General features: G+C 42.1%; 3 non-coding genes across 3 annotated transcripts; 1 reads left to right on the top strand and 2 right to left on the bottom strand.

The window, feature by feature from the left end:
- Nucleotides 1-126: 126 nt before the first annotated feature.
- Nucleotides 127-198, bottom strand: trnac-gca (transfer RNA cysteine (anticodon GCA)). Its single transcript has one exon. It is a non-coding gene; the product is annotated as a tRNA-Cys (tRNA).
- An 844-nt stretch (nucleotides 199-1,042) lies between these two features.
- trnac-gca (transfer RNA cysteine (anticodon GCA)) lies at nucleotides 1,043-1,114 on the top strand. Its single transcript has one exon. It is a non-coding gene; the product is annotated as a tRNA-Cys (tRNA).
- Nucleotides 1,115-5,910: 4,796 nt separating this feature from the next.
- On the bottom strand, nucleotides 5,911-5,982 carry trnac-gca (transfer RNA cysteine (anticodon GCA)). Its single transcript has one exon. It is a non-coding gene; the product is annotated as a tRNA-Cys (tRNA).
- Between the last annotated feature and the right edge of the window lie 205 nt (nucleotides 5,983-6,187).

Here is a 6,187-nt window from a genome sequence, read left to right as displayed (position 1 = left end):
TTTCTGGGCCACCTGTGTTACTTCATCAATTCACTTACTATGTACAGGTATTGCTGTCAGATGGTAAATGCCTAACAGCCTCTAAATAAATAGAGCGGTAAATAGACTGCAGCATGCATTTAACACAGGGGGCATCCGGACTTAAACCAGAGACCTCTTGATCTGCAGTCAAATGCTCTACCAGTGAGCTATACCCCCTATTCCCTTTCACGTGTTTAAATTGTTTGTTTATATACATATATACAGTTTATCCAGTCTAACGTATTCCTGTAGTACAAACCTGATACTGTGGATTTTGATTGTTTGTTAAACAGTAACACAAACAACAGCATCTGGATTTGAACTGGAGACAATCTAAGCTGCAGTGCTCTTCCACTGAGTTATCCCCCCTGTGTATGACTGCACACAGTGTGGAACTTGAGGTCTCATCTTTCAGTTGTGGTGCTCTGGGCTTGTTTTCTAATGCATTCTGATATTTAATCTCAACACTGAAGCTCAAATGAAAAGCAGGTAAAAGCTGAGTAATTTATTAGGGTGAAAACAATCTGCGGTCATACAAATAAAGTTAATGGGTTTTATATACTGGGTTTTAACTGATTGAATTTCCTTTACTGTCTTTTTGGGGCTGAAAAGTACACAAAACAAAAGCAAGCACAGGTCAGAATTTAGAACAAAAAATAAATGCTAAAATGTGTGGGAGGAGCAGATCACCTGCTCACATCTCATCATATCCTTATTGTCACAATAAAGCCTCTGCATGTCCTGCTTCTTTAGCCAGTGTTAGCACACTGGCACACTGTTGGACGGCAGCTGACATTAAGAATTTTATCTGCCTTTCAGAGATGTTTTTACAGGTTGACAGGCAGGAAGGATTTACTTTTACTCTTTTATAGAGAGATCTAAGTGCTATTAGATTAATGAATCTGCAGAGTGTGATTTTGTCATCTAGGCAGTCTTCTAAAGGAGAACTCTTGATCTGCAGTGACCTATAGTGTGTGCCTCTCAATGACTCTCTACAATAGCAGTGCTTAACAGGGATTTTGGGGGTATAGCTCAGTGGTAGAGCATTTGACTGCAGATCAAGAGGTCTCTGGTTCAAGTCCGGATGCCCCCTTTTTTTTTTTATATCAGAATTGCGTTTATTGACCATGTATATGCACCATGTATCACTGTTTAACAAACAGTATCAGATTTGTACTACAGGAACTATATAGATAAATACATAGATAGATATAGATATATAGTTTAAGCTAAAGAGTTCCTGTAGTACCAACCTAATACTTAAAAAGTGATATTAAAAAAAAAGGTGGCATCCAGATTTGAACCGGAGACCTCTTGACCTATAGTCAAATGCTCTACCACTGAGCTACACCCCCTACAGCAAGTAGCTCTGCATCATTAAGACTGGTTCTCAAGCGATCTACACATGGCCCACATACCGCAAAGAATGACGGCCCTTTGGTGGCCCAGACCTGGTTTGCCAGAGGTGGCCCACACATGGGCCAGCACAAGGCCAGTTTCAGACACACTGGTGGTCCTTTGCTAGCCCATGTGTGGATTACCTCTGGCAAACCTGATCTGGGCCACCAAAGGGCCATCATTCATTGCGGTATGTGGGCCATGTGTAGGTGGTGTGCAGCCACGGGCCAGTTGTTGACACACTGCTTGCCCTGTGCTGGCCCAGAACAGACAGTTGTTCTGTTCAGACAGTGAATAGACTGATTTTTATATAGCGCTTTTGTACTCTCCCAGATTACTTAAAGTGCTCTATACAACATGTCACATTCACCGACTTTCGCTTAACTGAGTGCTTCCTAACTACATTCATACACATTCACACTCTTGACATGCAGACTGGAGGAGCCAGGGATCAAACCACTAACCTTCAATCAGTTTGTAACCTGCTCTACCACCTGAGATATGGCATGCCATCGCATAAACAGTGGCATCATTGCCAGACCTGGCACACATCTGGTTGATATTAGAGATGGACCGATCCGATATTACGTATCGGTATCGGTCCGATACTGACCTAAATTACTGGATCGGATATCGGAGAAAAATAAAAAATGTAATCCGATCCATTAAATATCACGAAAGCACCTCGCAAAACTTGCAACACGCCGTAACTCACCTCAGAACGTTAGCAGTCGGAGCAGTATGCATCACGTGATAGAGCAGCTGTGGCATGCCGGACCTGTCGGTGGTCTGGATAGCATGTGGAGATTCGCTAGCAACCTGGCATTTCATCTCCGACAAAGTTATCCCCGAGAGAAGTAAAGCAAGTGTGTAAGTCCATCTCTGAATGTTTGTAAAGCATTCCCACGTTAAGCTTAACAAGCGACTGCCTCTCGCTCTCCGGCTGCTACTTCAATCGTGAAACTGCTTAAATGATCAGCTGATCGGCTTTTCTGTCGCGAGTCCGTGTCTCTTGTTTGTTTTTGGCCCACTTTGCACCAGAAAGAGGAAACCAGCGGCTGAACAACAGCAGAACGTTTAAGCTTGATAAGCTGTTGTTAGAATTTATTTAATATTTCTTTCTACACCAGGATCTTTTTCTACGTAGCTGACGCTGGTAACTGTGCAGGGGCGGATCTAGCAAAGTTTAGCCAGGGGGGCCGATAGGGCATGAACAGGGAAAAGGGGGCACAAAGACATACTTTTCTTTCTTATTCTCATTTAAAATGTCGAGCTTTTAATAAATAATTATCTGACACCCAAAGTTTTAATTTGATGTAAAATGAATAGAAGTCAATTACTGTATATAGTGACTATTAAGTCTAATATATACCCTAGTATGCTATAGTACTTTTTACTTTGGGAAGGTACCATCTGTGCAGTCTGCAATTTTGTTGAAGAAAGATGTTGAATCTATTTAATATTTCTTGAAAAATAATTGATTTCTGTGCATTTTTTTTCACACTGCATCAAATTAAGGTTGATTACGTCGATTAAGCATCATGAGGTGGCGCGTGAGGGGTGGTTCCTTATTTTTTATTTATTTCTTTTTGTTGTTGCTGGGAGTTGGAACCCTATTAGTTAGGTTGCTTAATATTTACGCTAAGTACTCTTTAAAATACCAGAATAGGGAGGATGGTGTAGGTCTAAGTTTATTAGATTGATCAGTATTGCTGAACTATGAAATATTTTTTTGTATACAGGTATAACAGAATAGCTTTAGTGTATTTGTTGTTTTAAACTTGAGTATGAACTTGCAGACTTGCAAAATGCAGCAAGATATTTTAAAAAACAGTTTTGTTGATTAAAAAACACTATATCGGATTCATATCGGTATCGGCAGATATCCAAATTTATGATATCGGTATCGGTATCGGACATAAAAAAGTGGTATCGTGCCATCTCTAGTTGATATACACTCAGCCAAAACACCAGTCAGTCAGAAATGCCAGCTTGATGCCAGATCTGAGCCAGACCTGTTTTCTGTAGGCCTGGGCCTCATAAACCAAACCACAACCAAGCCAGATATGGCATGCCATCACATAGACAGTGCCATCTATGCCAGGCCTGGCCCATATGTGGATGATATACGTCTTATCATGCCAGAAGTCAGCCAGCAGTGCCACTTGATACTAGATCCGGGCCAGACCTGCTTGCCATGTGGCCACTAACACACACACAGACACAGTTACTTTACCAACGGACCCCTGAGCTCCTAAGTGTCCCTCAAACCTCATTCAGGGATCCACTCCTTTACTTCACTGTCACTCCCTGAAAGCTCACTGTCCTCACTTTCTGAGGACAGAAAGTGCACATTCCCTTGGTTTCCTTCCATAAAAGGTATTCACATCCATGTCCTGTAATTATGAGTAGATTGTAAAGTAAAAAACATTGACTATGATCATATAAATGCACACAAACACATCTCTACACACATATGCAAATGCATTATATTGCCTGAAAAAATTGGGCTAACTGCGCAGTGTTGCCTTGAGGCAACGAATGAAAATTAACATTTTCACAGTATAAATACATTTTAAAAAGTAGAACAAACAATCAAATATGGTTCTTTACATATTCATGCACATACAAGTATTTTTTAATATACATTTATTTCACTATAAACATGTAAAATAGTGATCTTTATCTTTGCCTCCTAATAGAGATGTCTCTCATCAGAATCAGAATCAGAATCAGAATACTTTATTCATCCCGAGGGAAATTAGGGGTTACAGCAGGCAGCACGCTAATGGCGCATGCGCACTCACAAAGGAACCTTCTGACCAACTTTACACAAACATCACATTGGGCAGACATGTCAGAAGGTAGGCTGATAGGAAAAAAACAACGAAAATACACTACATGAGGTAAGAGGAGGAGAAAAAAAACTCCACTCAGACTGAGCTCCTAGTGGGAGAACAGTTTGATAAAAGAAAAAACACCTCAGCACAAAAGCACATGACTATCAATACACCATAGAAACACGAGACAAGCAACAGGGCGGGTAAAGGGTAAGAGAGAGCCGGCGTAGACAGCGCATCCGGTCCTGCAGCATCTGTGCTGGTCCAGTTGACTGCTATCATCCCCGGTAGGGCACAAGCATCGAAGGCGTTGGAAAGGGAGGGGGATGAGTGAGTGCTTATCAGTGTAAGTGTGTGTGTGTGCGTGTCCATAGTTTAGCTGAGACAGTGTCCTTCGGCCTATCAGGCTAAGTAAACAGTCCTCCAGCCAATCCAGGTGTCCTTCATGGGGCGGGAAGAATAGTCATCACACAGTCGTTATCAGGGAGTTGTTTTGGTGGGCTCCAGCCTTGGGCCTGCAGCTGGGGCCGTGGTGTCCAAATGTTGAATATTGTTGATTTCTCCTTTGTGAGCAGCTCGAATTCTAGCACTCCGAGGCTGGTCTCTCGATCTCCCGTTGAAGAGCTGCGAGCCTCCCCATGATGGTATCAAACTTCTGTTCCGTGGTGTTGTCAGTCTTTTGATTCTGAGACCTCACAACTGCAGTGATCCGTTCCGCGATGTTTTCCAACTGTCGCTCAAGGGTCTCATTTTGAGCAGGCCTCTCTCTGATGTTTCCCCTCATACGCTCAATGTTGTTGCTTTGAGCCTTCACAGCAGCTGTAAGCGTCTCCAAGGTGTTGACCATATTACGTTCGTTGTGAGAGGTCGCACCTCGTCCCGTCGCTTCGAATCCAGCGGGCAGCCTTGTGGGGGTTTGAACAGCCGGTTCCGCTTTCATGTAGTGCAGCTTGCCCCCCCCCAATTAAAAGTCACACCACCTTCAACTCATCATTTTATTGGAAAGACATGTGCCTGGTGGCATTATTTGAAAAAAAGAAGGGTTTTTTTGAAGGGCCAGTGTAAAGCATGAAAATGTGGTTTGTTGCCTCAGGGCAACGCTGTGCAGTAGAGGGATAGCATGGGTTTCATACTATTTGAAGCTCCTCAAGGTACATACTTCTAAAATTAATCTTAAATTACTTTTAACGTCAGTGGTAAGAAGGACAAAACTCCATGTCAAATTCAAGCTTTAAAGAACATAATTCTAAATTTGGAGGTGTTGAACTGTCTTGATGCATTCTCAATCATCCAGGTAAGTAAATCTCCAAAGGTTGATTCTGTTCATCTGGACGTAGCGTTTTCAGTGGGAGAAACGTTTCGTCACTCATCCAAGTGACTTCATCAGTCTCAGCTGACTGCAGGTGCCCCCAACCTTATAAACAGTACCTTTGCACAATGACTGAAACTAGCTGTGAGGTCAGTTTCTTGATCATTCTGTGGGCTAGTTTCAGTCATGCCAGCTAAACAGAATTAACTTTTTGGGGTGCTCAGGCTAAGTTTTGTAGTGCATTATTATTTATAATAGATATATCTATTTGTAATATCAGCAAGCCAAAATACTAATTCGTCACAGATTATTTCCCATAGCAACATCTATTTTGCTAGAAGAAGGGGGCATCCGGATTTGAACCGGAGACCTCTTGATCTGCAGTCAAATGCTCTACCACTGAGCTATACCCCCTTATTGATGTCACCCTAAACTATGGAATCTGAAGGCATCACGTGATTCTGTGACACAAAACACAGTAAACACAAAATAAAAAGAAAAAAAAGCTAAAAATACAGAAAACTCCCCTCAAGGGCCGTGATTCCACTTTTAAACACGCAAATAAACAAACCAGCAGTTCAGGGTTACGTCTAAATTTGGACAATACTGAGCCTGTTCC

The sequence above is a fragment of the Copadichromis virginalis genome, linkage group LG12 (assembly GCF_057382275.1).
Source record: "Copadichromis virginalis isolate Kocher_CV1m ecotype Utaka linkage group LG12, C_Virginalis_male_GT1.1, whole genome shotgun sequence".
Classification (NCBI taxonomy): domain Eukaryota; kingdom Metazoa; phylum Chordata; class Actinopteri; order Cichliformes; family Cichlidae; genus Copadichromis; species Copadichromis virginalis.
The sequence above is the reverse complement of the archived record's forward strand: the minus strand, read 5'-3'. Positions and strand labels throughout refer to the sequence as shown.